The sequence below is a fragment of the Dendrobates tinctorius genome, unplaced genomic scaffold, assembly GCF_039654945.1.
Source record: "Dendrobates tinctorius isolate UK_male_01 unplaced genomic scaffold, ASM3965494v1 ptg000178l, whole genome shotgun sequence".
NCBI classification, from domain to species: Eukaryota; Metazoa; Chordata; class Amphibia; order Anura; family Dendrobatidae; genus Dendrobates; species Dendrobates tinctorius.
Window position 1 is genome coordinate 4,436,279 of NW_027361845.1, and position 16,628 is coordinate 4,452,906.

Here is a 16,628-nt window from a genome sequence, read left to right on the forward strand (position 1 = left end):
CTAGGCAGGTTGTTCAGCATGGCTCCCAATGAAATGCTGGAGCGGGGACCCTCATTATTTATAGAGTTGACAGCTCCGCCCTGATTGGGGGCATCACTGTCTGCGCTCGGAGACTGCATCCTGCCGACTACGCCAAGTGTTGTGACCAGCAGATTCTCAGGATGCAGTGACGAGACACGAGACAGGGTATAACTTGTATAATCAACTTTTATGAATTGGAGCCACTAGGGCTATGCTGAACAGGCAGACAGGGGTAAACAAATCTGTCCTCGCAGGGACTCAATAAAATAAACAACACTTTTTCTAAGGAAACTGGGAGTACCCCGGCTAGTCCGGGTGTAGGAAGCCGGAACGTGGTCAAACTATGGTAATTATGGCTATTGTCCACTTATCCTTCCGCGCGTCACTCGGGATCGCAGATGCGGCCACTTAGAGATCGTTGATGCGGCTGTCTTGACGCCTCTATGTCCCGGGAAGGTTTGGGCTCGACAGGCCCCGAAGAAATGATGCCGGTGGGGCGCAACAGGCCCTGAAGAAACGATGACGGTGGGGCGCAACAGGCCCTGAAGAAATGATGTTGGTGGGGCACGGTAATGAAGCAGTTCCCCAAATGACCAGTAGCTGTCGTCTGATAAGGGTCCCTCCACAGCCGGGAAATGGGCCTCTAAGGACGCCTAGGACGAGGTGGTGTCCCCTGAGGCCGGTGATGACAGGGTCGCCGCGGTCAGGGGGCAGTGTCCAGGCCTCTGTGGCCGTTTTACATGTAGTCACAGCCGCGACCTGAGGTAAAGGATCTGCCTCAGAAAGGTGGGAGGCGGCGGGCGTGACTCTCTGCGAACGGGGGCGGGAAGCGGCCTCCGGTAAAAGTCTCTCACGTCTCCCTTGTCGGTGAGTGCGCAGTATCCTCCTCACAGGTCCCTGTCGGTGTCCCTCCAAGTCACCCGGCTTCCTGCCTCCTGTCACACTCTTTCCCAACTGCCAACTCAGCGCGCCCCCTGCTCCTTTTATCCTTGCCCCGCCCCCTGTTTCCCTGACAACTTCAGTCAAGTCTCTCCCTTTACTGTCCTCCCAGTATCGTTCCCTAAGGAACCCTGATGGCGGTCCACTGGGTACCTGCCCAGTCACTGTCTGGGAGTCCTCCTCCCCACACACACACACACATACATACATACATATATACTGTACATACGACATTGTACTAAGATTTATAATGAATTGTGGGGTGGGGAGGATGCTGTATAGAGACGTAAAATTAATTGAGGGTTGAGGATGCAAAGTCTCTAATAGCCTCCTCCCTCATTCCCCAATTTATTATACAGTTGAAACCAGAAGTTTACATCCACGATCTAAAAATACACATCTGCATGTTTTTCTCAATATCTGACATTAATAAACATTTCCTGCTTTAGGTCAGTTAGGATTTCCATAATCTATATATATAAAACTGAGCGTATGTATGTATGTATGTACGTACGTACGTATGTATGTGTGTGTGTGTGTATGTGTGTGTGTCAAGCCACGGCCACTCCACATAGCCCCGCCCACTCCACGTAGCCACACTCGCTCCACACCCAGAATTCTCCTTGCAGCCTTATTAGGATTGATGCAAGAGGGAATTGTAGCAGGCAGATGTTGTCTGTTGCCCAGGTAGGGAGGAAATCAGTGCTGGGCTGCCTGCACCTACACACACAGACTACACCTGCCTGCTACAATCCCCTCTTGCATCAATCCCAGAAAGACTGCAAGGAGCATTCTTGGTGTGGAGTGAGTGTTGCTATGTGGAAGGGGCAGGGCTATGTGAGTGGGCATGGCTTGACACACAGACACAGTTATATATATATATATATATATATATATATATATATATATATATATATATATATATATATATATATATATACACACACACACACACACACACATACACAATTCCAGACATTTCTGACTTTGTTTAGTGCTAACTTTTCTGGTGTTTTCCAAGAGGGCGGGGCTTACAGGATCCTCTACGGGTGTGTCTTTAGGCTGCTCAGTATTACCACCCTGTGAGCCACGCCCCTTTGGGAAAAAAATCATAAAAATTAGCAATAATATAGAAAGGTTCATATCTTTGGAATCATAAGGAGTCTTTTAAAAAAATAAAAAACTGGAACAAAATAAGAGCAAAAACTGTCAGCTTCATATAATAGGACAATTTGTCTGGCGATGACTCATTCACAGTCTTTGTGACCAATGCAGGAGGGGAGGGGTGGGGTTGCATTATATTGTATAGAGGACCATTGGGAGTGCATTATATTCTATGGAGGACCATGGGGGGTGCATTATATTCTATGGAGTACCATGGGGGGTGCATTATATTTTATGGAGGACCATCGGGGGTGAAGTATACTGTATGAACGACCATGGGTAGGTGCATAATATTGTGCAGAGGAATATGGGGAGTGCATTATATTCTATGGAGTACCATGGGGGGTGCATTATATTCTATGAAGGACCATGGGGGGTGCATTATATTCTATGGAGGACCATGGGGGGTGCATTATACTGTATAAAGGACGATAGGAGGTTCATTATATTGTATAGAAGATCATGGGGGTGCATTATATCTTATGGAGGATCAAAGGGGGTGAAATATACTGAATGGAAGACCATAGGTGGGTGCATAATATTGTGCAAAGGACCATGGGGAGTGCATTATATTCTATGGAGGACCATGGGTGTATATTCTATGGAGGACCATGGGGGTGCATTATATAGAGGACCAGGGGGTGCATTATAATGTGTAGAAGACCATGGGGTGCATTATCTTCTATGGAGGACCATGGGGGTGCATTATATTGTATAGAGGACCAAGGGGGTGCATTATATTCTATGGAGGACCATGGGTGGTGCATTATACTGTATAGAGGACGATAGGAGGTTCATTATATTGTATAGAAGATCATCGGGGGGTGCATTATATTTTATGGAGAACCATCGGAGGTGAATTATACTGTATGAACGACCATGGGTAGGTCCATAATATTGTACAGAGGACCATGGGGAGTGCATTATATTCTATGGAGGACAAGGGGGTGCATTATACTGTATGGAGGACCATGGGGACTGCATTCTATTTTATGAGGACAATAGGAGGTTCATTATATTATATGGCGTACCATGGGAGGTTCATTATATTCTATGGAGGACCATGGGGGTGCATTATACTGTATAGCGGACCATAGGGGTGCGCAATATTCTATGGTGGACCATGAGGAGTACATTATATTGAATAGAGGATGATAAGAGGTCCATTATATTGTATGGAGGACCATAGGAGTGTTCTATATTCTATGAGGACTATAGGTAGTGTAGTATATTCTATGGAGGACCATAGGGAATGTAGTATATTCTATGGAGGACCATAGGGAATGTAGTATATTCTATGGAGGACCATGGGCAGTGTAGTATAATCTATGAAGGACCACAGGGAGTGTAGTATTTTCTATGAAGGACCACAGGGAGTGTACTATTTTCTATGGAGGACCATAGGGAGTATAGTATATGGAGGACCATGGGGAGTGTAGTATATTCTATGGAATATCATGGGGAGTGCATTATTCTATAAGGAGGATTATGGGGGCGCATTATACTATATGGAGGATTACGGGGGTGCATTATACTTTGGAAGATGGAAGATGATGGGGGCGTATTATACTATGTGGAAGGTTATGTGGGGCCATTATAATATTTGGAGGGCTATGTTGGGGGCCATTGTATTGTATGCAAGCAACTATACCAACAGTATGGAGTTAGCCACAGGAGCTTTGTTTATGTGGTTCCTGAAAGTGGGCCTAAGATAGAGAAAATAGGAAGGAGCAGCTGAAGCGTGATAGCTGTCTAGGAAGCTTGAAAGTCCCTAACTCTGCTAGTGAGACATTTCACCAACTGTGCAGCTGAAAATGTTTGTTGAAGACATGTCATATGTAACCTAAAGAAAGACGTCAGCATCTCCTGCTGTGCTTTATTGATAAATGATATGGACAATAAAGTTGATCTTGTTTTTATACACCACTGTGATCTTCCGTTCGTGGGGTTGCGAGGAATCACAGCCACGCTAAGCGTAGAGGAGCAGAGGAGGCAGGAAGTGTCCACAGCCACAACAGTAATACACACCCAGGAAGCAGGCCCCTATTTTCTGTAACTTGCCAAGGTGTCAGACTTATGACGCATGCTGAGGCTACCACCCTGGACAATGTTACATTTGGTGTAGTCTGCAGGATGCGAGTTCTTCACATGAAGAAAGAGGGGTATGGAAGACCCATGGGGCACGAGAAAGAGCTCCGGAATACATGAGGCCCAAGATGGTGGCAAAAGCATGAACTCCAAGATGGTGTTGGCATCGGTGAGGAGAAAAAGAAAGACTGCCTATTGTAGGCAGGTATGACGCCTGAGGGAGCGAATATGTTTTCAGCCCACTGGAGTGTTGGCCAGAAGAAGTGTGCGCCCTGCAGCCAAGATCCAACCAGGAGTGAGAGGTGCGTATGTGGCGCCCCTGAGGTTTCAGTTGCCACAGAGGAACTGCTCCTCCTCCTGAGGTGTGGTGCCCCACCATCCAGGTGAGTTGGAGGCTCCTGACCACACTCCAACACTCGCACCCCACACAACACGGTAGTTCAGCAAAGCCACATTGCGGCTCCCTGCTTGGAGTGTAGCAGAGCACCTTTGGTGGCTCCCTGCTTGGAACACGAAACGTGCTGGGAGGCGGGTGGAGTTTAGAATACATAAAAGAGTGGGAAGGTTTAGAATTTCAGTCAGTCAGTTCGGAGTCACTCAGAGAGGAGTGAGGAAAGAAGGTCCCTGGGAGAGGGATGGAGGAAGGAGGTGCTGCAGCAGATCTCAGTGACCTGTGTCTGCTGGCACAGGAAAGGAAAGAAAGAGAAGGACATTGAGCAGAAAGCTGATCTTCCATAAGAAGGAAATACTAGTACGGAACGTAGGAGTAAAAGGGAACAGAGGACGTGGGTTAGAGGAAGAACCCTGCCTAGAAGTTCTAAGCGCAAGGCTCCATAAAGCCTTAAAAAATTATGGACTGTGTCTGTTCTGTTCCATGGCCCATAAATGAGAAGGGCTGGGTAACCAGAGAAAATAAGATCATGGGGCAAGACTTCAGTCTGAGTGTTTTATAATGTTTTTGGATCATCCCCAGGGAAGATGTGGGGATCACTCGGTACCGGGCCGGTGTCTTAAAGGGATGTGTCATGGTGGCAGTGACCCGGTCCATGGCCTGGGTGTCCATGTAAAATAGGTGGAATGAAGATGAATAAATGTTATAGGTAGTTAATTTGTGACGCCACCTGTGGTACTCGGTAATGAAGGTGTTACGCCGTTGCTGTGGTGCAGATCCTCGGGACAGATGGTATAAGGCAGCAAAGATGGAATAGCTCTCCACAGGTAGAGCTGTAGTCCCAGGGCAGTGAGAGAAGATGTTGAGGTAGATGGTGTAGTGTTAGGCACAGAGATGTAGCGGTACTGAGTGGGTTGGCGCAGGAAGAAGGCAATGACACAGTTGAGTGCAGTTCCAATTCTTTTACTTACGTTTATGGCACAGAAAGGTGCCCGCGTCAGTGCCGCGGTCTCCAGATCAGGGGCTCAGCCTACTCCCAGGCAGATGGAATTAACCCTTCCAGCACTCCCTCTCGTGTGCCTGTTCTGAATGTCTCCTTGCTAGCGCTAATCTGAAGTACTTGTAGCTCTGAATTACACTCAAGTTCCTCCTTCTTGATGTTACTTATACCTCCACTCGTATGACAGGCAGCTGTAGCCTGCTTCGGGGACTCCATACAATCATGTCCCAGCTCACACATGGCGCTGCTGTGTCTTCTAGTCTTAAGTGGGAATAAAGTGGTCACAACTTCTATTCCTCCGGTTTCTGCTGTAGGATCATTAGTATCACACACAGCCTTGGATACCGGCACCCGGCCTCGGCGCATTGAACTTAGGAAAGGGCTCTGCACTAGCCCTAGTCCCCAGTCTCTCTCATCCTCACGTTCCGTTCTTATCTATCTCCCTTCTGAACAACTGATCCTTCTTTCTTCCCCTTTCCTTGCTAGCAGCTCCAGCTTACTGGAGGCTGCTGCATCTACGTCCTTTCCCTCCTTCCCCGTAGGAGAACTCCCTTTCTCCCATTATATAGGGATTCTGACTGCATAGAGGTCTTCTACCTGCTTCCCCCTGCGGGGAACTGACTTAACTTCCTGTCAGCTTTCCCCTCTAGTGTTTCTAAGCTCCATCCACCACCCAGCACCCTTCATGAACCAAAGCAGCTGCCATAAAGGGTCCTCTGCTGTTCTAAGGTGTCCGTGCTGGATGTAGGTGCTGGAGTCTGGTCAGGTGTTACCATCTTCCCTGGGAAGTGGGATACTACACCTCAGGAGGAGGTGCAGAACCTCTGTGGCAAACCCGCAGGAGCGCCACATTTTATGATGTGTCTACTAACCCATCTTAAAGGTCAGGTATGGTCAAGGACGACCATAATTAATGTGTGGGGGTATGTGAAAGTGGTGAAGATGGCGTTCCACTCTTTGACATTGTTGTTAAATCAGTGACAATGTATTTTACAGTATTGCATAGTATTTGAGAGTAATCCTCCTGGAGCTGCAGCTTCCTGTTGGTAGTGTACACAAGGTTAACTATAACGGCCTACCCAGGGTGGGGATGAGTATTGGGGATTGAGAGTTAGTGACAGGAATGGGAAGTTCAGTTAGTGAGAGACAAGGTCCAGCAGACAGTATAGACAAGCTCCATGTCTCCTCAGCAGGTTTTCTGTGCTCCTCTGAGATGGCCCAGCTCCCTGTAGTGCGCTCACTGTAAGTGCACATTACATGTGATGAATGATCATCTGTCTAGTGTATAGGTGTAAATATATATACTGCTGTGTATATAGTCTTAGTGTGTGTATATATATATATATATATATATACATACACACACATACATACTGTATAGGCTGCTGTGTGTATATAGTGCTAGTGTGTGTATATATACTGCTGTGTGTGTATATATATATATATATACACACACACACACACACACTGTATAGACTGCTGTGTATATAGGGCTAGTGTGTGTATATATATATATATATATATATATATATATATATATATATATAAATACTGCTGTGTGTATATTGACCGGATCTCATATGGGGGGGAAAAAATGTCAGAATCATGTTCGTCTGGACCCCACAAAACGATTCCCCTTTCCAGATATTGAGAGCTGGGCCCATTTGGTTTCAAACACAAGTTTCTTGTGCATCTATATACCAGATAACCGCCCCCTCCATATATTGGTAGGATGTGAGCAGGTTATTTTGTTGGTATTTTTGCACCTGTGTTGCTATCCTAATTATATGGGTCCACTGCACCCTGATAGTGCATTGTCTGGAAGCCTGTACGGGTAAACCTTGTTGTTCCTTTGCTGTGTATCAGATATTAAGAGAGCCAAAATTTGAGCTCGATCAAACGACGTTAACCCGTGCCGCTCGTCGCTCAAAGTTTGAAAAAATCCAAATTGAGGTATTTTAAGATTTAGGTATTTTGCATAGTCTGTTAGACTATAAAGAATGTGACAACAACATTGCAGAAATAGCCCTGACCAAATTTTCGAACCATTTGTGGTATCTGAATGCAGAGTTGGTGGGATTATCGTTTTTTGATCCCACCATTACAGACAATGAAAAGTTGTTAATGGCTAATAAATTGCTCAGTAGCACAGATGAACCATCAGAGCACGCTAACCTACATGAGTTGATAATTTTACATAGTTATCTAATCTATTCTAGAGCTTTTGTTAAAGTAGTTTTTGAAACATCAGAATCTAATGCTCGGCATTTGCTTACAACTTGCAGGACATATTGCTTTTGTTCTTCATCTTTTGTCAGAAGGTCGTTAAAGTCGGTTACTTCCTACCTCTTTTAATTTTTCTTTCCTAACTTTTGGATTTACAACCCTAGCGTGCTCTGATGGTTCATCTGTGCTACTGAGCAATTTATTAGCCATTAACAACTTTTCATTTCATGTGTGTGTACATACTGCTGTGTATAAGGCTAGTGTGTGTGTATATACTGCTGTGTATATAGGGCTAGTGTGTATACTGCTGTGTATATAGGGCTAATGTGTGTATACTGCTGTTCTGTGTATATAGGGCTAGTGTGTGTATATACTGCTGTGTATATAGGGCTAGTGTGTGTACATACTGCTGTGTATATAGGGCTAGTGTGTGTGTGTATATATGCATGTGATTATAGGTATTTTATACACAGTGTACATGCATGAGGGGGCGTCCCTGACATATTTCCGGCACAGGGGCCCATTGCTGCTTGTGTCTGTCGCTGCTCAGGTTGTATCACTGACATCAACTGTTGGAAGCGTTGGACGCTCAATGTGTGGACGGAGCCGCTCCCGCTTCTTCCTGGACTTGGCGTGAACTTCGTTCAGTGTATGGAGCAGCTTGAGGCTGGGGGAATAAGATGGGGGATGTGGCCACTAACAAGATGGGGGATGTGGCTACTATCTTGTGCTGGTAACTTGCTCTTGTCGCTGCTTGCCTGCAGCCTGGGGATAGATAAGAACTCAGCTGGTGGGTGGAAATGTATAGGAATGTGTCCATGTAGTGATAACTTGCATATGTACTGCTTCTCTGTCATGGGACGTGTCCTAATAGCGATCATAAAATATATATTGTGAGGTAGCGCTGTCATCTACTTAGGGGATTCTCGCTTGCAGCGAACAAAAACCCGTTCCAGCACAGGATTTTCCATCAAATCATACAGTCCTTGCAGTTTATTCACGCCTCATAAACCACAGCAGCAACAGAAAGTTCACTTAATAGCATTACCAGCATAGCGTCCATTATATTGCTTCACTCTGGTTATTAATGTCCAGTATGCAGGCTCACTTAGCCTCACAATTATCTCACCCACGTCAGGGTTCCTCATGCGGCTTCAGCATTCCGCACATGTTCGTTCCCTCCAGGGAACTCTCAGGCACACATCGCCATTGCTCCCAGCCACTTCACACGTGCTGTCTGGGAGGAAGCTCCATCTCTGCAGGACCTTCCACTCTGGACCAACCAGGTCCCAGCATTTACCCCATGTGACCTACCCTGGCCACATTATATGGTCTATAGACACACCCACCGGGTCACGTGACTGTGACCTGATCACAGGTCCTTCACCCCCTCACATAGCCTTTTAACACAGGCGTTTTCAGACACACCCCTGGGTGGGTTTGTAGGTAACTGGCCTGCCCAACTCCCAAGTTACCTAGAGACTTCTCCCTTATACCTTGAAATAACACCTCAGCAATACCATTGCTGATGAATACGCATAACTAAGTCTCCATCTCAAAGCCACCCCCTTTGAGATACACAACCATCCTTCAGGATTCTGCCACTCATCCTCTCCCTTGGAACCTCAACACAGCGCCCCCTAGCGGACATAGTGGTTACTACACCACAATATATATTTATTTAGTAAGTACTGCTTCGCTGTCATGGAATGGGTCCTGTCAGGCACACAGGCTGTGATCTGCTATTCTTATCCATTATGAGAAACACGGGTCAGGTGCCAGGTTCTTTGTCATCTTTGACTTGTCCAATTGCAGAACTGATAACCGAGCGTACACTACAATCGGGGCACCACAGCATGTGCGTGCACTCTACTATGATGACGCTGCTATGTGCATGCGCACACTTGCGTATGCTACAGCGGCATACACGATGCCTGTGTAGGCAGAATCTGACCCTGAGTAGGGCAGCAGGATGAGTTGGATTGGGCTATGTGGTAAATATACACCAGCCCCAGCGTCTGCTATCTAATGTAGATGCACCAGCCTCAGGGTCTCCTATGTGATGCATATGCCCCACCGTCTGCTATCTGATGTAGATGCACCAGCCTCAGGGTCTCCTTTGTGATGCATATGCCCCACCGTCTTCTATCTGATGTAGATGCACCAGCCTCAGGGTCTCCTATGTGATGCATATGCTCCACCGTCTGCTATCTGATGTAGATGCACCAGCCTCCGGGTCTCCTATGTGATGCATATGTCCCACTGTCTGCTATCTGATGTGTAAACACAGACGATAACCTCCGCTGCATACTATATACCGGGTGGTAGCACTAAGCAATGGTCCACCCAAATATAAAAAGTACACCAACTCCAAAGGAACATTTGCACAGTAGGAGAAGAAAGGGAGCAAACAAGTGTATATAATAAAAAAAAAAATCAAAATTTTATTTGTTAGTACAAAAGTATTAAAAAGACATGAAATTCCATAACAAGTCGCCATCCAGAAAAAAGGCAGAGATACCAGGGTCGGTTGATCTTGCTGCAATATACGGTATTGCACAAATCCCAAAGGAAAGTAAAAAAAAGTGCCAGTGAAACAGATCACTTAATCAAGATTCAGGTACCTCAGACAAGTACACGGGTTTTAAAGGATCAAAGTGACCAATACCCGGGGGTAGCGCTTACCAGCAGCAGAGCAATAAAGACCCTGGACCAGGTGGTCGAGCCCCGACGTGCGAGGGGAGGGGGAAAGCCCCGAGCGTGCGCACAAGGCCAGGGAGGACGCCCGATCACACACCAGTTCCCGTGTGTGCGCAGTAACGCTGGACGCCCGCTTCGCATCTGCCGGGACCTGGCGGGCGCATTGCGCATGCGCTGACTTGTTCACTGTGATTCACCCATTGCTCACCATGTAATGAGTCACATGGCTTCATAAGGTCCTTCATGCACGACTTAAGACATCCCCTTGAGAAAGCGGTGTATCAGACACGCAAAATGTTTCACTGGCACTTTTTTTTACTTTTGGATCAACCGACCCTGGTATCTCTGCCTTTTTTCTGGATTGCAACTTGTTATGGATTTTCATATCTTTTTAATACTTTAATACTAACAAATAAAATTTTGATTTTTTTTATTATATACACCTGGCCGCGCCGCTCAATGTGTGAGAGGCAGGAAACTGCAGCTCTGTAACAGTGAGGCGAGGCCGCGTGCCAGCTGAGAGGGCTCTGCGTGCCATAGGTTCGCCATCACTGGTATATACACTATACATAATATACACAGGCATAGCTCTACAATATATAGTATATACACAACTCCATACTGTATTCTGTAATACAGAATATAGAATGGAACTTTGTATGTGGTGAACTTCCCAAAACATATCATATACACAGTCACAGCTCCACATTAAATATCTACACAGTTCCACAGTATAAACTACAATATAGTCCACATATTAGTCTTCTCCTGTCCTAGATAGTGGGTGTAATTCGCAGTATCTGTGTTATTCTTTGTATATAAACTGTTTTAATGGGGTGAGGATGTTTTAGTACGTGGGCTGCTGGGGTTTGTGCGCCAGGGCTGATTTTCAGTCCCAGTCCAGCCCCTGGACAAGGAAATAAGTCAGAACACACTACTGATTAAAAACATATGTGACATGCACAAGTGTGAACAAGTCGGTCAGACAATGCTCACACCACCCAATGGCTCAAACACAACAAGAAAACACAAAATGACAAATTTGCAAAAATACTCTGCAGTAAAAAACATGACAGTAATCAGAAAGTGCTGGATAAGAAATACAGGGTATTTAGTCGATACATTTTTTGCAAAAAATGTATACCAAGCCGCTTCACCACGTCACGGTAACCCTTCACGAAGCAGTCCCTATCTAATGTATTTAAAACCTGAACATGTGAACAGTGTCTAAATGAACAGGATACAGACAGGCGCCTCCTAGTATATGGGCTTGTGATGTAAGGCAGCTCATTTATGTGTATGTCACACAAGAGAGGGGTGGGGTCTCCCAAACCATGCTGAGCAAGGAAAAAACGGATTAAAAACATATGTGACATGCACAAGTGTGACATGCATATAAATGAGCTGTCTTACACCACAAGCCCATATACTAGGAGGCGCTTGTCTGTATCCTGTTCATTTAGACACTGTTCACATGTCCAGGTTTTAAATACATTAGATAGGGACTGCTCCGTGAAGGGTTACCGTGACGTGGTGAAGCGGCTTGGTATACATTTTTTGCACAAAACGTATCGACTAAATACCCTGTATTTGTTATCCAGCACTTGCTGATTACTGTCATGTTTTTTACTGCAGAGTATTTTTGCAAATTTGTCATTTTGTGTTTTCTTGTTGTGTTTCAGAACACACTTTGGTCAAGGCGATCTTCACCAGGATGTGTGTGTGTATAGAAGAGGAGAACAGAGAAGAAGACAGAGATGGAAAACAACTAAGGAGAAGAACTTGTGTGGTGATGATTGCAAATTACTCCTATCAGGCAACTTGGTTCAGCAACTTGTGAGAATCCCTACGGGTCTCTGGGAACGCAAAGTGTCAGCTAAGTCTTGAGAGCTGTGGCTCTAAGAAGAGAAAACACAGTGAGGCAGGAGGCACCTACAGTAAGGGAGTTACCCACAGATGCTTAGTTTACGTGGTTCCTGAAAGTGGGCTGATGATAGAGAAAATAGGAAGGGGCGGCTGAAGCGTGATAGCTGTCTAGGAAGCTTGAAAGTCCCTAACTCTGCTGGTGAGAAGTTTCACCAACTGTTGAAGGCATGACACTGTATAGTAACCTAAAGAAAGTGTCATTAATGTATAGAGGTGTTATCAGTGAGTGTACAGGAGGAGGGGGAGGTGAGATGTGACATCACCTATTGTGGATCCTGTGTCATCTACTGTATATAGAGGTGCTCTCAGTCATTGTACAGGAGGAGGAGGTGAGCTGTGATGCCGGTGGATTGTGTGTTATCTATATTTTGGTCTCTCCTGTCTGTAGTGATTATAAAATTTAATTTCAATAGTAAAATATATCATTGTGCCTTTTTCTTAATTTATAAACCGTAACTTTTCTTACTTTTCTATTGCCATAGCCATACCAGGGTTTGTTTTTCTTATGAGGTCAGTTGTGTATTTTTGATGGTGCCATTAATTCACCATGTAATTATTATGATCTCATGGGCTGTTTGCTCTCGGAATGTCTGAGAATCTGGCAGCGACTGCAGAACAGATTCAGAGAGAGACTGGACAGACATCAATCTTTCCCAGTACATTGCGCCACTGGGCAGGGCTGGACTTACAGGGTCTTAATAAGCTCCATATTACCACCAGCATAATGTGGGACATCTAGATTGGGATCTAGATTGGGATCTGTTGGCCATATTGGAGTGGTGAAGATTAGGTGGACATCTTTGTGGTGACCTGGAATCAATGGAACAGCTAACTCTGGGTGATAGCAGATACAAAACATGGTGGAAACACCACTAGACCTGGATGCCATTAGGACTTTCTGAGCCGTAGGGGTCTCAGGTGGGTTACGTTGGTAAAGGGAGGGGAATCAAGATGGTGAAGGGCAAGAGTATTTAGGGGAACTGAACTTATCAGGGCTTTACTTGAGTATATAGTGGGGTAGGAGGAACATAAAGTGGCCAGAGGGGAAGCAGGAGGCAGGGGAGATATTAGGTGGCCAGATTCTCTGGTGATGGAAGGAAACCCCAAGCAATTTTACTTTTTTTTCTGTAAAAAAGATATTGGTTTGTGAAAATTGTTTTTACTGGTCATACAGGCAGGAAGGAGTTACTGTTTTGCAGGCACAAAGCTCCAGACAAGTTGGAGGAATTAGTTGATATATGAGGAATACTCTAGTTTTTTTTATGAAGGCCAGCATGAGATAGACAAGGACAACTATGGAAGAACAAAGGAAGTGTAGAGATAGTGACTTTGGGATTCAGAGGAACTGGAGAGAGAGACCCTGGTAGCACCCAAATCAGCGAAGACATAAGGAAAGGAATTGGTGAGTCAGTTGAGAGAAGAGAAATATTTTGAAAATTTTTGAATCCCTCTCCATAATCTTTGAAAATTCTTGGAGAACAGGAGAAGTCCCAGAAGACTGGAGAAAAGAAAATGTTGATCCTATCTTCAAAAAGGGGAAGAAGGCGGACCCAGGCAACTATAGACCGGTGTTGTGAGTTCATTTTCCCCTTCGTCACTGAGGTCTGGTGAACTCCCTATTCTGGTAAAGGAAGGTAATGAGCCTGATTATCAGGCACCTGAGTCTAATGAGGATGACTGGCTGAGTGGAGTCACTGACTGGATATAAGGCTGCCGACGCCCTTCTGCCCTGCGGGTGATTTCTCTGTGGACTTCTAGGACACCAGTCTGATTTCTGCTTCCCTAAAGCTAAGTTTCTGCTTTGCCTGTTTGCATTTATGTTTTGTGTTTGTTTTCCTTGCTTTTCTGGATTCTGCCATTCCCTGCTGGGATGAGCTGAATCTCCTTTTGCCGGTTGCTCTGTCTTCAGAATATTCCTGAGTACTGACATAGCTTTTTTGAAGCCTAGCGTCTTCAGGACCTTTTTCACTGTCAGTCTGTTGGCTCTTATTTTCATAGGGTTTTTCACGGATTGCAGACAGCAGCCTTCCTGTCCTTTCCTGTCTAGGTAGTTTGGGCCCCGTCTTTGTTCAGTCTATCTTTCTATCTGTGTTAGTGTTTTCATCTTGCTTCACCATCATTATATGTTGGGGGGCTGCCTATTGCTTTGGGGTCTGCTCTGGGGCAGTTTAGATTTCCCCTTTCTTTCTTTAGGCCTATTTAATTCTCCGGCTGTGATCGAGGGGTCTAGGGCATCGTAGGAACCCCCCATGGCTACTGTTAGTTGTTGTGATAGGATTAGGGGTCTGCAATCCGATAGCTGCCAACCTCTCTGGTTTTCTGGACTTAGCTAGCATTTTTGTTTTTGCCTCCTACGGTGACTCAATCATAACAGACCGGTGAGTCTGAATTCTATACCAGGAAAGATCTTTGAACAAATTATTAAACAACATGTATGTCAGTACCTGGATAAGAATGAAGTGATTAACCAGAGTCAGCATGGGTTTGTAACTAGTAAGTCATGTCAGACTAACTTAATTTCCTTCTATTACAGAATCACAGACTGGGTGGATCAAGGAAATGCTGTAGATATAGTATATCTTGACTTCAGCAAAGCAATTGACAAAGTATCTCACACAAACCTTATTGAAAAAATGACTAAGTATGGTATGGACAAGGCAACTGTTAGGTGGATTCATAACTGGCTTAGTGATCGGACCCAAAGAGTGGTCGTAAATGGCTGCACATCCAGTTGGAAGAATGTCTCAAGTGGGGTACCACAGGGCTCTGTCCTGGGCCCTGTATTGTTCAACATCTTTATCAACGATTTAGATGAAGGAATTGAGGGTAAACTGATTAAATTTGCTGATGACACAAAGCTAGGAGGGATAGCTAAAACTAGAGAAGAGAGAGAGAGGATTCAAAAAGATATAAATAAACTGGAGCAGTGGGCAGCAACTAACAGAATGGTTTTTAACAGGGAAAAATGCAAAGTACTAGATCTGGGCAATAAAAATGAAAAAAGCATATACAGAATGGGAGGAATAGGCCTAAGCAACAGCACATTTGAAAAAGACTTGGGTATACTAATAGATCACAGACTGAATATGAGTCAACAGTGTGATGCAGCAGCAAAAAAGGCAAATGCAATTCTAGGATTTATTAACAGAAGCATACAGTCTAGATCACGTGAAGTCATTATTTCCCTCTACTCCTCTTTGGTCAGACCTCATCTGGAATATTGTGTCCAGTTTTGGGCGCCACTTTTTAAAAAAGACATCAACCAACTGGAGCAAGTTCAGAAAAGAGTGACCAGAATGATGACCGGTCTGCAAACCCTGTCTTATGAGGAAAGGTTGCAGGATTTGGGAATGTTTAGCTTGCAAAAGAGAAGACTGAGAGGAGACTTAATAACTGTCTACAAATATCTCAAGGGCTGTAACATTGCAGAAGGATCATCTTTATTCTCATTTGCACAAGGAAAGACTAGAAGCAATGGGATGAAACAGAATGGGAGGAGACACAGATCAGATATTAGAAAAACATTTTTGACAGTTAGAGTGATCAATGAGTGGAACAGGCTGCCACGAGAAGTGGTGAGTTCTCCTTCAATAGAAGAAACAGAGGCTGGACAGACATCTGTCTGGGATGATTTAGCGAATCCTGCTTTGAGCAGGGGGTTGAACTAGATGGCCCAGGAGGTCCCTTCCAACTCTACGATTCTATGATTCTAAGTCCACCATCCCATATGGGTTGGGAGTGAGCCTCCCTGGAATAGCGAGATAGGACCGAGACCCATGTGATGGCCAGGCCAAGGACGGTGCATCTCCAGTTTCCAGGGCTGCTCCGTTCCACCCCTGCCTGACCTGAAACCAGGCTACCCGGCTCGCACAGAGGTTTTAGTGAACCAGGAGGCACTTTCTTGGTATCCATCTATGGAACCTTATTCAGAGTATCATAGACATACATCAAAAAGGCAGTACAAAGATGGCAAAGCTCCAGAGTGGTCACATGGGACCGGAGGGGCGGTGAGGATTGGTGAAAATGGTGATCGGTGAGGATTGTCATGCACTTTCCCTCTGTTACATGGATAATAAGATGGGAATAAAAAATAAACATTCTGACAAGATGCCTTCTTTTCAACTTTAAAGTTTTTTTTTTTAATTTAGCCTTTGTAAAGTAATGAATCTTTGA

General features: G+C 45.1%; 1 protein-coding gene across 2 annotated transcripts in view; it reads right to left on the minus strand.

Annotated features, from left to right (window-relative positions):
* Nucleotides 1–16,628, minus strand: part of LOC141054354 (NXPE family member 3-like) — a 106,088-nt gene that overhangs the window by 62,561 nt on the left and 26,899 nt on the right. The window lies entirely within an intron of this gene.